Here is a 21,701-nt window from a genome sequence, read left to right as displayed (position 1 = left end):
CACTACTAATTTATTTAATTGCTATTCACAGAAGGAAGGACGCACATTAACACTGATCACGTAGACTGCTTATTTATTACTGGTGCCGATGATAAAGTCGTTGATCATGCAGTGCGATGAGAGCGAGAACAAGTTGAGCGGCGGGTAAAAGGCTGTGCTCACTGTGATCGACGGGTGGGTGATCTCCACTGAGATAAGGGAGTAATTGTACTGTGGGATCGTGCTGTGGGGTAAACGTACCGGTTTCCAACAAAATGAAAGCTAAAAAAACGCGGTTATTGGCACCGGTTCGTCGACGGATTAACGAGAGAAACCATGTTTCGTCTGGTGGCTAAACTCTAGATTTTTTATTCGATTCAACCACCGTTCGATTGGTGCGCATGTCACAGTAACGTTCATCAGGTGATAACAGCTATGCATCGCTTCTATGCTAATTATTATAACTCTAGTGGTGAGGGTGATCATAAAAGAGCCTGTGCTGCAAACATTCTCACCACGAAACTGATAGTTTTATGTCTACCTATCAACGACCATGTCCACATCGGTACAGTTCCAAGGAGGCTCTTCGTTCGATGGAGCATGGAAAGCACTTCTGGGGAAAACTTGGGAGTTCCTGAGCGCTTTATCTAAAAAATCATACCAGATTACCTTATTTTAAGTGCCTTCGCTTTGTTCCGGGGTATTGAGAAGGCGTATACTTAGGCATTAGAAGGTGATATTTATGAAAGATTGCTTAGCTTCAACGAGTTTTTCAGTATTTCTTGTAAGAGGACTCTTGAAAATTGGCAAATTTCGTGGAACAAAGGAAGTGTATCAATCCCAAAGGATCAACAAGTCTTGGTTCAAGAGGATGGATAAGGGTAGTAACTTCATTCGGGTGATATCTCGGGCCATGTCCAGTCATTATACTGTTATCGCTACATTGAGCCTGTTGTCTGGTCATGCGTCTAGTGCCAGATCATCGTTCAACGAATCCCTTCGGCCTCGTTCCAATTTGAGATATGCTGGGCATCCTCGATCTCCTTATATGTCTCTCATATACATATTTTTAAACACGATAGATATAATAGTTCTTGTTTAAAAATAAATTGTATATTTAGCCTTTAAAAATATTTCTAATAGCATCCTGTAGTCTAAATGAAATTGCAATTGTGTCAAAATTAAAAAAATTGTGTATTAATATAAAAAAATCAAAATATCAAACAAATTTTGATTATTATCCCATATTTTCAAGAAGTTTAAATTGAAAGGCAAAGAAATTTGTATCTCAAAAAAAAATGAAATTGCTGTACATCGAGAACTTTGGACGCATGCATTTAGTATGCGAGACATATAGGTTTGTTCGAATCGTTCGAGTGGGTATTTTCGAGTAGGTAGTACTACCCATACTACCCACGTATTTCGCCGGCCCTGACTGCGAATGGTTGTAAGGGTTTCAGCATAAAAACACTTCCTTTTTAGAAATTATAGTGAAGCAAATTGATCAAAACTTTTGTAATGTATCATTTCAAAAATATTCTGTTATTTTTCTATGCAAAAATATCAACAAGCGCCTCGGTGACGAAGCTTTTTGTAGAATGTCTCTGGACAAACACGATTTGCGATGTTAACTGCCATTTATTTCTAAAGGTTATTTGACACGGCTCAACTGAGCCGCGGATCTTTTAAGTTTTGACACTTAGTTAAAATAAAAAAGTACTAAGAATGTCTGTCTGTCTGTCTGATCTTCTTGACGCCGTTTGCTGCTGCATGTTGAGATCTTTTTCCTTGGCGGTGGAGCATTGGTTGCGTTATCCGTCGCAACTAATGCTTCACCGGATAACGCAACTAATTCAAGTAATGCTAATCCGTTATCGTTCACGTCCATATCATCATCGGTACTGCTTTCTTGTTGCTTACGATCAGAGGTTCTTATTTGTTTCTTGTTCTTACGATTCGCCGTTGTGAATCCGTCCTCATCGGTATTTGTTTCATTATTAGAGATACTTGTTGTTGGTTTGGGAGCGATTGTCGTGGTCGTGATTCCTTCATTATTGCTTAATTGGGTTGTTATTTTTGGTTTATCTGCAAGTGTCGGAGTCTGTTAGAATTTGCAGTAGTGGCTGTGTTTTGACTAGTTGCTTCGGCGCACATTTTTCCGTAGTAGGTTGTCTGGTTACAGAATTAGCATGTTGGGATCTGCCCGGGATATGTGATCAACGTTGTTTGCTTATAGATTACGTCATCCTTCTGTGATTTGCATTTGATAGGCATGTAAGAAGATTTAGTCACTCGCAACCTCACAACACGCACCGATAAAAAATTATGCTCCATTTTCCACTTTAACTATATGTTCCACGTCGTGAACTGCGGGTCCAACACAAGTTTTATTAAAGTCGGTCGAAATAGTGTAGCATCAGGTAGCACGGGCACTTTTGTTTCTTTTAGAAAACTCATTTCACTGCGCAACCAGGGACAATGATACAATACTGTTTGTGCACCGAATATACAACAAAGCGCTGGCTTGCTTCACTGGTGCCTATAGCGTAGAGATTTTAACTTCTGCTTTGTGTGAGATCAGAAGATAGACTGAGTTCGAGAATTAATGCTTTCAACAATGTTTTCGACAGTGCTATTACAAACAAATTTGTTGAGGGAATGAATGATCCTGAGTATCGAAAAATATTAGGCTAGTTGGAGAAGAAAACCTTAAAATAAGTTATTCTGATATTACTGTATATGCTGAACGCTTTATAAACAATAAAATTCAAAATATGTCTATTGCGTGAATTTCGATATATTCCATATTTCCTTTGATTTAGATCACGCATATGATCGTGTTAGTCATTCTTTTTTACGACAAACGCTTCTCAAAATGAATTTCAACGTAGGTTTCGTACTACTTGGAACAATTTGGGAACAATCTTACTCAAAATTGCTTATAAATGGGAGCTTAACGCATGCATTTACAATAAATTGATCTGTAACACAGGGAGACCCCCTTTCCATGATGCTGTTCGTGATTTATCTGCAATCACTACTAGATATAATTAAACATAATCTACCGAATACTTTACGGAGCGCTTATGCTGATGACATATCAATGTTTTTTGGAAATGAGTTATCACTTATACAGGTCGTAGCCTTGTTTACGGAATTCGGTCGAATTGCGGGTGCAATTCTCAACATATGAAAAACTGTCGGTGTAAATGTGGTGGAAATGTGAATCTAACAGCGGAAACAGATTGGATAAATATCGAAAATAGTGTTAAAATACTAGGTGTGATTTTCAGTGATAACATACGACAAGCGCAAAAGCTAAATTGGTAATCTTTTGTTCATGGCTTGCGTACACGTTTATGGTTACATAAACCAAGAAAGTTGAACCTTATTCAGAAAATCATCCTAATAAATACTTATATTAGTTCTAAAATATGGTACATGGCGTCAAATATCTAAATTACAATAGGATTGGCTCGAAAAATTAAAACCAGTGTTTCAAATAAACCACACATTTCACATCAAGGAGCCTGTTTCCAAAGGAGCAGTGGAAACCAATCATTGTTATGCACGTTTCTGGTGAGTATAACAATCAAAGTAATCCAAGTGGGTTTTGACTCTTAGGTTTTCACTCCTGATTTTGGCTCCTCCTGTCCACTCCGGTTTGTGATTCTTGTTCTGTCGCCTCTTATAGATCGAATTTAATCACAAACTTTGATAACAGGTCTTCAAATTTTGTATGTTTAATTTCTCAATTATCGCAGCAGAAGGTGCAGGCTGCGCCAGCTGGATATATCCTTTTTCAACATTGAACAACTCCGCCATTTTTAGCCGTTTTCACAAGTACACAAATCTTTTTAGGATATTTTATGCCATTTATTATAAAACAGGTTTAGAAAACAAAGTTGATTAAATCACCACACCCATTTGATACACAAAAAGCAGCTCTTTTGCGGCCATTTTGCATGGCATTGGACAGCATTTCGGGCATAATCGCAGCAATTTCAGCTCGTACATTAGCTTTGAGTTCGTTAAGGTACTTAGGTTTGCTAGAATACACTTTACTTTTCAAGTAACCCTACAGAAAAAAAGTCTGGCACCGTTAAATCCGGAGAACGAAGAGGCCATTCCAAATCACCATTTTTTTGAGCCAACGCATCCTGCGCATTTGCTCTGCAAGAACTTGATTGCGGTATGGCAAGTCTTGTTGAAAATAGAAGTTTTTCAGACCTTTTTTCTGCATTTGTGGACAGACAAAGTGCGCAAAAATCCAGCGGTAGCGTGCGTTGTCGCTGCCTCTTTAAAAAATGAGGACCAATGATTGTTTTGGAGCACACTCCGGCCCAAACAGTTACTTTCTGGTCGTGCAGTGGTGTTTGATGTATAACGTGTGGATTCTGTGTCCCCCAAATTCGACATTTTTGTTTATTTACTCCGCCGGAAATGGTGAAGTGGGCCTGCCATATTTTTTACGATAAGCACGCAGTTTTCACTATTGAACGATCGTTTTAAATGTAAAGCGCTACGATTTCATTGCGTTATTTTGATGTAAATCGACTTATACCCTAAATGGTTTCAGAATTTTGTTTATCTGTCAAAATCGGCTGAAAAATGGCGGAGTTGTTCAATGTTGAAATAGGATACATCGAGATGGCGCACCCCGTATATATTGAAGCAAGTCATTTGTTTTCAATATATATATTTCTAACAATAATCACGGGCAAACATATCTCAAATCCGGTGTAAAAATGTTTCTGCTGAAGTGATGAAATCCAATAATTCAAATGCATAGTGGAAGGATGCAAAACAGGTGTACTATTTATTACTGTAATGGCCTAAGCCTAGCCTAGTATGTTAACCATTGAATGCTGACCTTCGAGGTCTATCGAAAAGAAGCTTTCGCCATGAACTGTACCAAGGAACTGTTTTGCTTTTGTGCTTGATAAAATGAAAATCTAAATTGAGCTCGGGCTTTTAAACTGTATGCTGCAATTATAATCTAGTAACCTGTTTTCACTCCTTGGCGGTTTTCACTCCTCAGGAGCCAAAAAAACAAGGAGTGATGAAATCATGGATTTTAATGATTTGTCAAACTATGCTTTTTCAACGCACGCTGATTGGAGTGATTTTTGAAACACACAATTTCTATGGCATGGACAACAGCTGCAGTGAGTATCTTACACAAATCTAATACTGCCAAAGGAACGACGTGGATTAAACTTACATTGTCCTGAAATGATGTCAAAAGCTTTACTGGTAAACCGACTTTTAAATTCTTCTCGCCAATTTCCATTTCTGGCCAGTTTTTTGGAAAATACGGATACACCGACAGGAAATGCAGCATTTTCCGGAAAGTGTGATTAATGCAGCATCATCACAAATGCTTTATCAACATATTGTGTCGCTATTACCAGATCCTGGCTTTGTTTCGGCCGAGCAACAAGACTGGAAAACGGTTTTTCAGCACCCTTCACTGCAAACTACTTAACTCCGAACAGCGCGCTGTCGTCTTGGTGTTTAGTGATGCACAAAATAATGAAACACCGTGATTTACTTTTTCGGCGGAACGTAATTGACAACCCTAACTGCGAAATATGGCCAGGAGAAACAGAAACTGTTATACACCAACTATTTCGATGTTCCAGAAGCAGGGACATTTGGCGTTTTGAAAGACAACAGCTAATTGCACGTGATAGAATATATATATATATATATATATATATATATATATATATATATATATATATATATATATATATATATATATATATATATATATATATATATATATATATATATATATATATATATATATATATATATATATATATATATATATATATATATATATATATATATATATATATATATATATATATATATATATTTATATATCCCAACTTCCGAAATTTCAACAGAAGCACCAAACGATATCTAGTAATTACAATAACAGATTGTGTTGTGTATTTTGTAAAAACCAGACAACCGGATATAAATTTAGGAAGCTATATATTTTATGTAGATAATCATTAAACTAACGCAATATACGATTTTATGAAAAAAAAAGTTTTTGCGACGTTTCTAAAATTTACAAGATTTTTGCAAAAATGTAAAAATAAACGCAGATGACTATGTTACTTGAAGAATTGCACACATTTTGTACAAAACAGATATTAGCCTTTGAAAACATCACGAAACACAAAAACTTATGTCCTGATAAATATTCTTATCTGCGTTAACGTCACAATTGCCAAAAAGTGCAGTTCAGGGAGGTACTTAATATTCAAGTGAAAACCTGAAATTTCAGCAAATCTCTACGTCCCTCTGAGATGTTCTACGTTCTGAAGTCTTTTAAGCTTCGAGAAGTTTCTACGCAATACTCAATGGTTCAAACTTGAAGGAAGAACTGCTAATGTCTGCAAATTGTAAGAAATTTATTTAAAATTTAGGAAATTTAAACGAATTTCAGTAAATTCTAAGAAGCTTAGAAAAGTTCTGTGAACTGTAGGGAAATTTGGCCAATCTAAGAGAAGCTCAACAAATTTAAGGGCCTCCAGAGCTTCTCAAAAGCTAATAAAACTTCCATAAAGTTCATGGAAGCTTGCAGAACTAGCCTCATAACTGATCGCTAAAGTTCTTATAAATTTGGTCAAGTTAGCAAAACTTTCATGCAGTTTGTAAAATTTTCCTAAAGTTTCCTGCAGTTTGTAAGATTTTCCTAAATTTCGCAGGATTTTCGCATAGTTCGTATAGTTTTCTCCGAATAATTTTCCGCAAATCTACAGAACATTTCATAAGATTACAGTACGTTTTTGAAGTACGCAGCTGTTACTTGCAATACGCTGAAATCATATTTTTTACTTTTTAATGACATTCAGCAAACTAAAGATTGGGTAGTGAAAGTTATGAAAATTTAGTACTCAAGGATGTGAAGTATACAGATCGGAAAACTAGAAGTCTCAGGGTCATTAGAAATGGCCTTAAAATCTTACAGGTTAATCTTTTGTCTTCTATTGGCAGGGGTCGAGCATAGGCAGCATAACTACGAATCACTCAAGTCTACCAACATGCCTCCTGGTACAGACAGACTTGTCCCTCTTAACCGTGAGCTTTAGCTTTAGCTAATTGAATGTCGTTAAAAAGTTTTAAAAAAAAGAAATTATCAGTTCTGTTGCTATTCCGTTAGTCGCTTGTCTTCATTGCGCTAGGTCGGTCACCGGTAGGATTAAAATTCGTAATTTGATTTTTCACTTTTGAATTTTTCTATTTCCCACTTCCTATTTTGAAAATAATAGTAATTGATAAAAAAAAACTCTTCATTAATATTACATTTTACAATTTTCCTTTATTCTATTATTTTTAGATTTCAATCAATTTGTCAACATAGTGAAATGAAACGAAATACATTGGACATCAGAGGGTTGAACTTTTTTTTTTAATTGTACATTCAATGTTTAGTTGCAATTTTTTTTAAATTCCTTTTTTAATGCTTTTCAAATTCTATTTTTTATTTTTCTTTATTCCCATTTTTTAATTATTCATGGTTCAAGTATTCAAGTATAAAATTTTTTGGTACTTTTTACATACCAAAAAATAATGAAAATTAAACGACATGTAAATCAATACGAATGTAAACATACAAAGCTGGAATCAAAAATTTGATTGAAAATTAAGTTGAATTCGATGCACTCATTTTACATTTATATTCATGCTCCAAATATGTGCATGAAAATAAATTTAAAATTACAAAATATTTTTTTCTGTATACTTTATCAACACTAAATAGAATGTGAATTTTAAACACTTTCAAGTAATACATCCTTATCAGAACTTTATAACGAAAAACAAAATGTGTACCATTCAATCAGCTGCTATTTCCCTCCTGCCAGGGAGGTCCTTATTCCTACCATTCCATCAGTTTTTCGCCTTGTTCCTGGGGCTCTTATTTGGAAGCGACCAAACCAGCCACGCGTTTCAAAACCCTAACCTAGAAGAACGTAGCAGTACTATGCAGAGCGATGTATATGTACCTATTGTGAGCCAACGATTCTTGAAAATTATGCTCATATTACCGGAAATTATATCGTCATTGACGATAACAGCTAACACTCAACAGCAGCAACATACCCTCGCCTCGTTGACGGTCTGGAAAGTGGGGTTGATGGAAGAAGAGAAATAAGGGAAATTCAAGTGTTGTTATTGCAACTCGTTGCGCATTCTCGAACAACGGTTATGACGACGACAATCAACCTCTTCCCGGCAACGGCCGCTTCCTCAAACTGGGTTCCAAACCCCCCGGCAAGGCACTTGAGAGGTTCCAGTCGATATGTGCATGAATAATCCAATTCAAATTGGCAATATAAGTTTTTCGTTTTCTTCGGTGAACTCTTTACGCGCTGGGGTTGCTTCCTGTCCTTTTTTTCTGCGCGAACTCGATTTTGCTTGTGTCGATAAATTTGAAATTAAGAACCTCTTAACGTTAACCCGTAATTGAGGGGAAAAGTCAAACTTTGATTGGAAAAATTTCTACAAGTCAGGTATGCCTCAATTCAATTCGCTGTCGACAGTAAATTTTCAAAACAATTAAGATCGGTCAATCATCCTCCTCTGAATCAGCATCAATCAATCAATTCACCGAGACGTCCCCTACTCTCCGTCGAGTAGATAGATAGAATCGATAATTAGCAAACGCTCAATTTTCTCTCACACAAATAAAACTAATTATTATTACCAAACTTGTTTACGATACTTCGTATTCGCCTGGCCGCTTCCGACCGCAGGAGGAGAGGAAGGAATTCCAACACACTGAGTGTATGGACAAAGAAGACGATTATCACCCATCCCCGCTCACGGTACCCAGCTGAACCTGTCTCATGGCAGGCGGCGGGCGGTAAGCACATTTGCTAAGCGATTTTCTCTGAATATCACATGTGACCAACCCACGGTGGTGAAGCGCACCTACCCTCCGAGGGATGGCTGTATTGGTAGTTTTCCTTGTGGATTTGAAAACGGTGCTTGGCAGCAGGGAAAATTGGAAATGAATCATAACGTCGTGCCAGAAATAATAAATATTCAATTTTGATAAAAATCTAAAACTTTCGTCATCAAAATTTGAATATGATGTAGTTTACAACTAACTTACGGATTCGCAGAAAAAATCAAATTTTCCAAATAATCCTGACCGAGTGCGCCGCCACAACAAACACACTACCCAAAAAGTCATTACAGCCGAGGCGCTTCGCCTGCGTCCTCCTTCTTCATCTGCCGGTTCCTCCAATCGACGACGTTAGAGAGATGGAAAGTTGGAAAACTGATTGCATCCCCATCCTAGCTAGCCGGCAGTCTGTTCAAAACCGGCGTGTCGCTGGCCCAAACGGCAGGCAGCCCCAGGATTGAAATTAGCGAGGTGTGCGTGTGCACATTTTCTACGAAATTTAATTCCATTAGAAACATTTTCATATCAAGCCGGATGATTGATTACCTGTTAACGAATATTAAATTGAATTCATTTGCTTTGTATACAGTGCACCCACGCACACGCAAACAAACGCGCACGCACCGGGGAGAAGGAAGAAATTAGACACGTGGATGAGAGAGTATTGTCCTTCGGTGAAACACAGCTGTCACTAAAAAGTGAAGTACGGATAATTTTGGTCAACTTTCCAAAGCGAAGAAGTATCAGGAAAATCTCATTGTTTCCGCTCCTTTAAACAACAGTTCCCGTTTTCAGGCACTGTCATCAATATCCCATTCGTTTTTGTCCAATTAATGTGGAAAGCTCCAGGTGCCACCTAATCTATTAGGCGGAAGGCAAGGCAAGCCACCTTTAATAGATTGAAATCTCTCGTTTCCGTGATAATGTGTTTTAGGCCTCGGGGGTGGATGGTTGGGAGACCAGAAAATATTCCGCACTTCACTCCCAGCCCCGTCGCGATTCGAATCGACGCATTCATATTAGGCAAAGTGCTGTCGAGGTTAGAACGTAACTGCCGAGGGTGGGTTCCGATTGCTTCTCGTTACAGAGTATCAGCAAATTAGATCTCGGGAAAGATTAGGAACGTAATTACGACAACACTTGCGCCTCCTTTTTCGGGTGACGACAGCGATCGGGACATAGGCGTGTGTGTATGTGCGCATATGTGTGCGTGTAGATGAGATCGTATCACCCAGTTGAATGGATGAATGAAATGGAAAAAGGTGGTTCCCCATTTATGCGATGAGTGGTAACTGTAAGTCTCGGTTCCACAGGCTGGCTGAGATGGGTGGGCTCTCCGTCGACGAAGGCGTGGGAGTTTCCCGTGGGTGTGACAGCGTGCTAATAAACTAATGAAAGATCTGATGGCGGGTATGATAATAGATAGCGGTTTCCCTTGAATCTGGGAACGTCAACACATTGAGGAATTAGACGGATTAGGTGGGGGCTCTGTAGCTAACGAGGCTTGGCTGATTGAATAATGCGAAGTAATTGGCGTTGGATGTTGGAATACGTACATGTAATGAACTGTGGTCGGTATAGTACAGTGGTTGTAAACCTTTTCCATCCCATCTTTCCTTCCACACGGAAAAAAAAGAATGGGTGGGTAATGTCGGCGACATAACCGGAGAGATGTAGAATACATAAGGAACACGTTCTTCAAATATGTTGATACTCATTGGAATTTTCGGACAAAAGGTGATTTGGGCGAGGAATATTTCAAATTATTCTTTACAAAAATGATGGTGGTCCTGAAAAGGATCATTTTTGTTGGTGTTGTTGGCCTTGGTGAGGGAGATGGCTAACGATGAAATGAATTGTTAGCATAAGGAAGTCGCATAGTACTGGCCAATGGCAGAACAGATAATAATTGATTACTGAAAATCAATTTTTCTTTATTCATGTAAATTATACATACTTACAAATCTAATAGAAGATTCCTGGTCATATTTCTGAATCATTGGTGCGAACATTGTGTAATTTGGTTAAGTACAATGAAAGTTACAAACTTTCCAAACTCGACCTTCTGTTCCTTCCGAAATATTGAAATAGGGTGTCTATATTAAACCGTTAGTCGTTGTCAAAATAAAAAAATATGGGTGGGTAATGTCTGTGACATAACCGGAGCGTCGTGACTTCAATTCGAGACGTTTAATTACGGCTGAACTTTATAAGCTTAGCTCGACTTTGAAATCCTGCACAATCTCACGAATCAGACGCTGGTAGGGCCATTTTGTTTGCTACTAGCACGGAGCTGCACAAAAAAATCATTTAATGCAGTTAGTTCACGGAGGGTGCCAAAAAGCTCGAATAGAAGCATGCGACTTCAACGTTTCTCTTAAACACATGCAATTGAAGCAACATTGATCACTAGAGGGATGGTGAGGGAACACGCACATTCGTTTTGGTTATACTGATAATAGCAGCAGAAAGGAATGGAAAAGCAGTGCACGAAACGAGCGAGAGGATAATTTAAATTTTTGTTCCGTGTGCAAGCTAATTCTTTCCACACAACGTATTATGTTGCTTGTTGAAAATTTGTTACACATCTTAAAATGAAAGTTTCAGTTTAACACTAGAACACAATTGATTGGTCCTGAAAAGAACCGTTGCTTTTATTGTAATTTACGCCCACTCCCAGCGGACACTGTGAGCCAGTATGATTACTTTTTCGAGAAAGTTACATACTTGGCGCACTATTTTGTATCCTCAAACAAACCGAGCAAGTAGGCATCACTGGCTTCATTACGGATGAGTTTTGTAAGCGTAGCTCGACTTTGAAGTAATACACAACCTTACGAACCAGACGCTGGAATGTTAGCCAGCGGATTAGTTGCTCCGTTGTCCTTTAGTTTGGGCGAAATACTGGTATGGCGACAGTTCCTGATCGGTAGTTCGTTGCGATGGGCCACCAGTAGCTGGGGCACTTTTTCGGACCGTCACCATTGCCAACTGCTTCTCTCCGGTGGACTGGCTGCTTGCTAGTGCTTGAACGAATACGAATGATGAGAAAAACCGACCGTCCAATATTCATATATGAACACACGAGAAAGCACTACTATCGCTCTCTCGCTCGTTTTCGTGCCATTCCTGTGCCTTTCCTTTCCGTTCGGCTACCAATACTAGCATAACCAAAACGAATATTCTGTCTTTCCATCGCCTTCAATCTAGTGGCCAGTGCTAGCAAACTTGCATGTTCAGTTTTTCAATAACAATATTCCAACAATATTTTCAAAGAATGTTGCAGATTTGAAAAGAAGGAAGGAAAAGATTTTCACAAATTTAAATTCTTTTGTCTTATTTGTTAGCGCTGATACTGGCCATGGGATGGTGGGGGAACACGTACATTCGTTTTAGTTATGATCGTTGGCTTCTCGAGGCATCATTACGACTGAGCTTTGTAAGCGTAGCTCGACTTTGCAGTCCTGTACAATCTCCCGAACCAGACGCTGGAAGGATAGTCTACAGATTAGTTGCTCTGTTGCCCTTTAGTTGGGGCGAAATTCTTGCATGGCGACAGTTCCTGATCGGTAGTTGGTTGCGATAGGCCACCAGTAGCTGGGGCACTTTTTCGGTCCTTCGTCATTGCCAACTGCTTTCCTCCGGTGGACTGGCTGCTTGCTAGTACTTGAACGAATACGAGTGATGAGAAAAACCGACCGACAGATATTTATATAATCGCGCTAATATGCACTACTATCGCTTTCTCGCTCGTTCTCGTGCCGTGCGTGAGCCTTTCCTTTCCGTCCAGCTTCTAATGGCCTAACCAAAGGAAGATGCCGTCTTTCCCCCACCATCTGCTCTCGTCAAGCAACCCAATACGAATAATCATAGGAACAAACATTTAGTGGACCTATATATAAACTTTTCATTATTTTATTGTTCGATTGGTCCACCATATTGACGGCTCTGTGCGGGATGGGCTGAAAATTTCCACTTTTCCGAGTCGTTTTCGAAAGATTTTTCAAAACACAATTTTTTGTTATTAGTGCATGTTATACATACTTCAAATTTTAATACAGCATAGAGGAACATATTTTCAACAAATTGGCCTAAAAATCAAATCATTCTGTTAAGTATGATAAAAGTTATTAACGTTCAAAATCTGACACGGCGCCGCAGCCGATATTTTGAAACGGGACCCCTATATTGAAAGCTTAAATGTATTCTACATTAAAATTGTTCCCAAAATCGTGAATAAAGTGCCATGAATTCTGGAACAATCACGTTTTTACGTTACGAAAACAGGACCATGACCAAAAATCATGGCTTTTATAATTATGATCAATTTCCCTTCAGTAACGCCCGCATAATGCTTTCATTAGTGGAAATATTTGATTTTGTTTCGTGAACTTCAGTCACGGTTTTCGCCAAGAACTAGTTCACAACTTTATGAACATTATTCATAAAACCAAAGGTTGACTCTTGTTTTTTTTAATAGTTATAGGATTATTCACAAAATCAAAATATTCTGGCTATTTTTTCGTGAACTGTTTCACGAAATTCGAAATTTTATTCATGAATCCATTCAATCTTCGAGAACTTATTCATGATCCCTAATATATCAAATATCCGTGCTCGTGAAATGGTTCACAAAATCATCAAATATTATTCATGCATTCGTGAACTGGTTCATGATTCCTAATATATTAGTTACAATCCGATATCCATGCTCGTAAAATAGTTCATGACACCATGAAATATTATTCATGCATTCGTGAACCGGTTCATGATACCTAGTATAATAGTCACAACTTATCATTCGTTTTCGTGAAATAGTTCACGATATCATAAAATATTATTCATGTATTCGTGAACTGGTTCATGATTCCTAACATACTAGTCACGATGCAATATCCGTACTCGTGAAATAGTTCACGAAATCATGAAATATTATTCGTGAACTGGTTCATGATTCCTAATATATTAGTTACGATCTAATATCCGTGCTCGTGAAATAGTTTACGAAATCATGAAATATTATTCATATATTCGTGAACTGATTCATGATACCATGTTTAATAGTCACAACTTATCACTCGTTTTCGTGAAAAAGTTCACGAAATCGTAAAATAAATAAATTCACGTATTCGTGAACTGGTTCATGGTTCCTAGTAAATGATTTACGTTCTTTCTAGTATCCATTGGCGTGCTTGTGATATTTAGAAGATATCCCTAAACATTGACTATTTCATGCAGCATGGTAATGAAATTTTTACGTGAACTCTATCACAAAAGTTGGAGTATTATTCGTGGAATCATTTTTGTTCCATGCACTTTTTTATGAAATACCCAGCTGCTAGCGACCAGTAATAGGTACGAGCAGTAGATATAAAACAAAGCTTTAAGAACCTCGAACATCGTTATTTATTTGATAAGGTTCATTGTGATGTCCGGACAGAAAACGAAAACTGCACTGAGAATCCAAAATAGTTTCCGTGATATAGTTCACAGAACCAGATATCGCAAATGAGTCTTATTTTGGTGATCCAGTTCATATTGTCACGTTATTCCGAGTAAAAAAAAGATTAGTAATCAAAAAGTAATAGAACACGATAAAGCTAAGAGAATTTACGAATACCATGATAAAACTGCTGATATCATGACCATTAGTTACACTACTCTTTGAAAGTAAACTCTAAAATAAAATATCATGATAACATGAACAGAAATTACGAAAATCGTGACTAAGATCTTGAAATCATGAACACAAATCACACTAGTGACTAAATATCTAAAATCGTGACCAAGATCCTGAAATCATGAACATGAATTGATCTATTCATGACTAAAATATCACGATAACATGAACAGAAACGTCATGAGTATTCACAAGAATCGCGAATAAGCTCTTGAAATCATGAACAACGTTTGACTGTCGACTGTGTATTCTCAAATCATGAACAAGAATCACAACAAAAACTAAACATGTCCAGGGAACAACAACAGTAACCCAACCAACCATTCTAATGTAACGCCATTAGAGATGGGCGAAACAGTTCACTTCGAAGAACCATTCCAGACTGAACAGTTCTATAAAAAGAACTAGTTCAGATGAACCGTTCTTCCGTTCAGCTGATATTTTACTTGTATCTAGCGAATGTCTCTCAAAACATTCGATTCTTGGAGAGGAACCAAACAGATGCTGCCCAAACTATTATCTGTATGCTTAACAAGTTCATCAAGGGTGGCGATTTCTTCATTATGTATAACTAGAGAAATAGAGAATGAGATGAGTCGTTCGCTTATGAGTCGTTCTTCGCCGGTTTTATTCTGGGAGAGCACAGAGAGCGGTTTGTGGGACGGCAAGTCAGTTCATTTTCATTCGTTCGCCTAAAAATCGGTCCGAGAAATTCGCTAAACGGCTTTGGGTCATATTCAGTTCATTCGCTTTGAAGAGAATTGAGAACTACCGTTCTTTTAAAAAGAACTTCCGTTCGCTCATTCTCTTCAAAGAACCAGTTCACTTCAACCGTTCGCGAACGAATTGCCCATCTCTAAACGCCATGTATATATTCGGGGCGATCTGGTTTTTAGAAAACACAAATAGTTTCATGAATACGAGGTTTATTATTCATAATTGTTCATTTCTATCTCGCTATTGTACATTTCCGTGTCATCATCGTAGTTACTGCCTTTGTGTTCGCGAATATCTGATTTCTTCCTTGCTTCTTGCCCTTACGAGTGTGAACCTCCTCAATGATGGTACTGGTTGTAGATTTTAAGGTACTTGACGCAGCTTTTGACGTTGTCAATATTACCCGAGCAGCTGCCACAAGTTTTGCAATTGTTTATATTCAGCAGTTTCTAAGCAGTGTAGACCGTAAGCTGCCGTCTTTCCACAGAACTGGCACTTGTTAATTTAAACTTATTATGTGCAAAGAATTCTCTGTATAACGGTGCTATCGAATTGTGTTTTGTACTACAGGGTCAGGTAGGATGAAATGGATCGGTGCACCGACATTCTCACCACATAAACACTATTTGAAATACCAGAAAGCAGTTCCTCCTACAGTCCATATCTCCGAAATGTGGTATGAATCTGCAAGTAAGTGCTGCCCGATCTTGTAGCGGAACATTGATTTTCTCATCGTCCCTATATAGAAGGATCTTTATTATAGCATTATCACACATAACCATGTGTTTTAAGTTGTTAGAAATGAATGATTTCGTTTAGGTTAATTTCGTTGCTGTTGTGCTATCGTAGGACAAACGCCATTTTGGGGTAAACTGAGTTAGATATGCCACATTATTTGTCTAAAAAATCTCTACAAAGTGGCGTTTTCAGAATTTTAACATTTTGCTTGGTTACAGAGATATAGTGAGAAACGTGCTGAGAAAATTTTAATTTTAGGCTTGAAATGTTTGTGTATGGGGATTGGCTCAAGTTATCTTGATGTATAAGATGATTTTATGTGTAAAACTATCTGAGAAACACAATGGCATAATCATTTTCATTTTTTGCTGCTTTTTTATGGAAAATTTCCCATGCATGATTATGACACGTTATACAAATTTTGTCACCATAACGCACCTATGACACGTGTGAGTGCGACTTTTGTTTACATCTTTAGTAATAACACGCATCATAGTCAACCAATCTTCGTAATATTTGAGTGATTAATACAGAATAGATAGAAAGATCAACTGTCTTCTTTGAATTGTTCATATAATTTATATGTTTCAAGATATTTAATCTCAAACTTAAAAAAAAATGTTTTTTTTATCAAAATGTGCTGAATGACGCTTGTCATAAGATAGCACAACAGCGAAAATTTGTGGTGCGCAATGAGCACTGAATGCCTGAAATTGTAGAACTCGGTAAAAGCGGCTTCCGAAAGTCTAACCTCCAATTACACCGTCAACAAATGTTTCACATTATAAATACTCGATCCTGTGCAAATCATCAATAATTTTATAATCACCGTGTTTGGGCGGAGCACCACTTCTTGCTTCTACTGCGCACTCGTCTCGACAGATTTCTATAGAAAAAATTATAGTAACAGTTTCTTTTGTTCTTCAGACAACCCAAACAATACCAAAGTAACTATTTCTGTAGGTCGTTTCGCACTGGCTCGAGCAAAAGCATCGAATTTCGTGCCAACTCGAACACATATTTGCAGCACCCTCTCAGTTTTCAATTAAACTTTCTGTACATGAGAACTTTGTCACAAAAACACTTTGCGTATTTTTTTTCAAAAATGATCTAGACTCTTTTTTGAAAAGGGTCAAACTTTTTTTTTCAAATGGCTAGTTTAAAAATGGAAAGTCCTACAAAAAAGGTTGTAGGAGTGATTTTCACAAAATTAGTCCAATTTTTGAATAAAAATATTGAAAAAATTCTTCATCGACTCCTACACTGAAAAAAATCGCTTTTAAAAATTTAAAGTCGATTTACAAACAATCCCATCCTTGATTTGGATGAAGTTTTGTTCCAAGATAGGAAATTTTGTTCCCACCTACCGTAAAAAATTAAAGTTGGGCACATTCAATGGAAGGAAGTTATTTGAAAAATACTTTTCCTTGCCCAAACTGAAGTTCATCTTAGAATCCAATAAAACTCAGTTTGTGAGAAGATATTGCCTAATTGCAAGTCCGTCCCATGTAGATAGGGAATCCCATAGAACATGGGATTGACTTTCGGTTATGGGCAGTTCAGTCTACTGAATATCGTGACCATTGTTTTTGGTGGTTGAAAATAGCCTACTTCAACTTTTTCTCAATAAGTTGTTTAAACCAAATGAGCTACAAAGTCGCCGAAAAAACACTTTTTTTAATTTTATTTTTGAAAACAGTCGGAGGGGGGCTTTAGTCCCCTACTCGCCCCCATTTGGTTACGTGCCTGTTTTCGACACCAGTAAACACTGGAGTCAAGTGTTCCCTGGAACGCACACCTTTCAACTTGCATCTGTATCTTTGCAACTATTTTTACGCCTGCTTGCTCAATCCATGTTGTAAGTAGTACTTAAGTAAGTTTCACTTTTCGAGTTTGTGTTAGACATAGTTAATAGGTACTGAACTTACTTGTATGTTCTATCATTGTATATTATTTATATTCTGTGTATTATATAGTAATTAGCTTATTTGTCATTAGGGTTAGCATATTGCCTGTTGACAATGAAAAGATGAGAAGGTTTTATGCCTACTGGAGAAGAGGCGAAAATAAGCTTCACTCCAGCGGGCTTTTCCCTGCTCCACAAATAAACAAATTCCAGAGCGCGTGGAAGCGAATTAATTTACTCGTTACGCATCGCAGATAGCTACTTGGCTTATGTGTATTGAAAATGGTGAGTCCAAGTTATCCCAATTTTTGAGCGTAAACATACTCATTACATTTCTCACATCGAACCTTATTGCTACAAGGGGTGGCTGCGTGTCCAAGATGTTTTCAATTACTACCCCAAGTAGCAATTGCAACTTGTTGAAAGTTTTAAATGTTGCACAAATGCTACACAATATTTTTTATTGTTGGATATATTTGAAAAGAATTTCCACGAGTTTTTAAACTGATTGTGCAACTATGTAACTATAGAGCTGGCCAATAGTGTTAAGTATGCAAACATCAATAACAGTTGTGAAACTAATCAGAAACTTTGCTAACTTGCACAAACAGTCTAACAAGTTGCAAATGCCTCTTTGTTTGCCATTCCACCCTAAAACAGAACTGTCCAACTACCCAGTGCTCGGCAAATGGCATTATTTTGCTGCAATTAGGAACATGTTGCACAACATACAAACAAAGTGCGCTTTTTCAATAACATAGTTGTTACCAAGAGAGTTACAAATACTATACAGTAACAAAGCGTGTTACTTGGGACAGTTCATGACCCGCGGCACAAAAAGGCGAACCTCGGCAAAGCGGAGGTAGGGCAGACCCAGCAAAGCTCAACCTCTTTCCCTCTCTTCCTGGGCTAAAGCATGGGGTCTTTAAAACATCCATCCCCATGTGTTAGCAAATCCACAAGTCGGAGACGACCCCGTCAACTTAAACCCGACTAGCTGGTACATATATTCTGTACTCCTTCGTAAATAGCCCGTAACCACCAATATCATTTGCCTGGTTCAAACTATTTATCACCAGCCGAAGCTTATGAGAACGAATTTTCGATATTTCTCGAGAAATTTGCAATAGATGTTAACAAATTGAGTTTGGTTCGGAAAACGATCACGAATGGCCCAGTTGAAGAGGGTGTGGATACAATTTCAGTCGGGGAGTCGATTTCATTACGACATACTTCTCACCTCACCATCAATTATTGTCAGAGGGGTAATTTTTATACAGGACTATTACCCAATGCTCAGTGGCGGATCCAGATGGGGTCCGGACGCCTCCCGAAAATTTTCAACTTGTTGAGAAATTTTAAATTGATTTGAATTTTATATTAGTTTCAAACTCAAAATCTTTTCAAACAAAATTTGACCACCAATACTGATTATTATTAAATGAAGTTTTTATGTATTACGTATTGTACAATGTTCATTTTAAAATCGAAATTTTGAGCCCCTCCCGATTTTTTTTTCTGGATCCTCCCCTTCCAATGCTGGATGGTAGGAGAGACAGGAATAGGTAAAGAATGGGGAATTTAACTTGTATACCGATAGCCAGGCTGCTCACAGGAAACGAAACACTTCCATTACTCTGCTGGTCGAATAACACACACCCCTTTGCCCGGAATATGCGAAAGTGAAAGAGACACCGGAACATGTGGTCTTCGAATGCCATTGATTCGAAGAAGTTCGTAGCAGTATGCCTGGTGTGACAGTTAGCAATATCGTCGAGGAGATGTGCCACGACGAGTATATCTGGGACGCTGTCAACAGAGTGGTTACGAGTATACTCTCCGAGCTGCAGAGAGTGTCGAAGGGATCAACAAAGTAGCGCCATTGGCTAGAAAGTCGCAGTGAAGCCACAAATCGGGTTTCGAGAGAAATTCCGCCACCGGGGACTAGTTAAGTAGTACGCGACGTAGCACCAGGTTTGGGTCGTCGGGGCGCCAGACGTCAGGCTGAATTCACCGCCGGGGATTAGACCGAGTAGACCGCGTCGAACATCGCTTTTTGATTATTATATTACGTCGGTCGTTCGGGCACCAGTGAACCGGATGCTACGCTCCACCCAGAATCGCTGGATGGACCTCAGTACCTACTACCTGGCTCGTTGAGTAGGCTAGGTCCACCGCCGGGGACTAGATCGAGTAGATGGGGACGAAACGGGAAGCTAAATGGAAACAAACATCGGTATTGGGAGAAATCTACTTCTCGTTTTCGGGAGAACCTCTCACGCCGGGGAATTCTCTGTCGGAGTAGGCTAGATCCAGCGTCGGGGACTAGACCGAGTAGTTTGCGAACAAGTAAGGGCAGGAGCTGAATGGCTTATCGAGGAAGTGGAGTGAAATGGAACGAGAGGGAACCGAAGCGCTTAAAAGAATTGCGGGGCTAAATGGACAGGGAGCCAAGTAGTTCGCGAACAAGTCGGGAGCTAAACGAGTAAGTGGTGCTGAATACTGGGTAATACGGAATTGAATGGTACAGGGAAGCCGAAAAGCCATCCAGATTGTCTTCGTAGGGACTTAGTGCTCTTCAGTCTCGACCCACAGCTAACTCTCCGACTGCCATTGTCTGTGTGGATGGTGGTGAACTGGTGGTGTGTCGAGGAGTGGTACTGTAATCCTACTGAAGAAACTAACTACTAATAGTTGAAATAGAGTGGGTGCTATGCACATAAAAACCCCTCTCCGTAATGTCGTAAGGTAGTCCCGGGGAGAAATCAGGTTCTGGCCAGAAGTAATGGTTTTTAGGGGCCGTACACAAACGACGTAGCTTTTTTTTTGTGATTTTTGACGTCTCCCCCCCCCTTAGCATTTGGTCACAAAAGTCTAACCTCCCCCTTGTAAATAACGTAGCACTTACCATTCCCCTCTCCTGCGTAATGCGGCCGGGGGATGGAAAGAATTATATATATTTTTTTTCAATTCTTTTAAATACATGTGCTTACAAAATGTTTGACGACTTTTATCAACATTTTTATCATAACAGCAAATTGCGTACAAAATAAGCACATTTTATGATAAATCTAGTAATAGTTTTGTTTTGAATTTTATATGACACGAGAGCATGAAGAGAAGTTCTCTTAGTTCACAATCCGGCAGCTGCCAATGATTCTAAGAAGCAAATGTTCATCTGAATTACATACTAAATTTTGTTTGGTTGAATCTAAAGAGAAAATTTAATTCAGCTACCAAACGAAGTCTACTAGTTAGCAACATTAGCTAACCAATGTAACAAGTTAAATCCACGTACAAAATCTTTTCGTTTTTTGCGAGCTTGCAATTCCGCTAATCGTAAAATTTACTATATGAAAAACCGCATGAAAAGTAACTTGTGTGAATTTAAATTTATTTCTCTTATGAATGGAGGAACATTAAATTGTTTCCTCTAATCAATGGGTTTTGAGGCCCGTCAAAAAAATTAAACTTAATGCTACGTCGCACAACTTCTGACCCTACCCTCCCCCTCGTCACACTTCGTCTCAAATTTGGTATACCGCCCCTACCCCCCAAAATGCTACGTCATTTATGCATGGCCCCTTAGCGGATCGGGTGGCATGCGCAAACCCGTTTCCTGAGACGCTAGAGTTTTTGTTTATTTTTTCCTGCAGTCTTAAGGTTTTTTTTAGGTTTTTAATGCTCTATAAAACAAACACACACATACACAAAAAGAAGAAGAAAAAATTCCACAACCTCGAAAA

General features: G+C 38.4%; 1 protein-coding gene across 6 annotated transcripts in view; it reads right to left on the bottom strand.

Moving 5' to 3' along the window:
- Nucleotides 1-21,701, bottom strand: part of LOC131684436 (LIM domain transcription factor LMO4) — a 1,051,444-nt gene that overhangs the window by 223,249 nt on the left and 806,494 nt on the right. The window lies entirely within an intron of this gene.

This window comes from Topomyia yanbarensis, chromosome 2 (assembly GCF_030247195.1).
Source record: "Topomyia yanbarensis strain Yona2022 chromosome 2, ASM3024719v1, whole genome shotgun sequence".
In the NCBI taxonomy this organism is placed as follows: domain Eukaryota; kingdom Metazoa; phylum Arthropoda; class Insecta; order Diptera; family Culicidae; genus Topomyia; species Topomyia yanbarensis.
The sequence above is the reverse complement of the archived record's forward strand: the minus strand, read 5'-3'. Positions and strand labels throughout refer to the sequence as shown.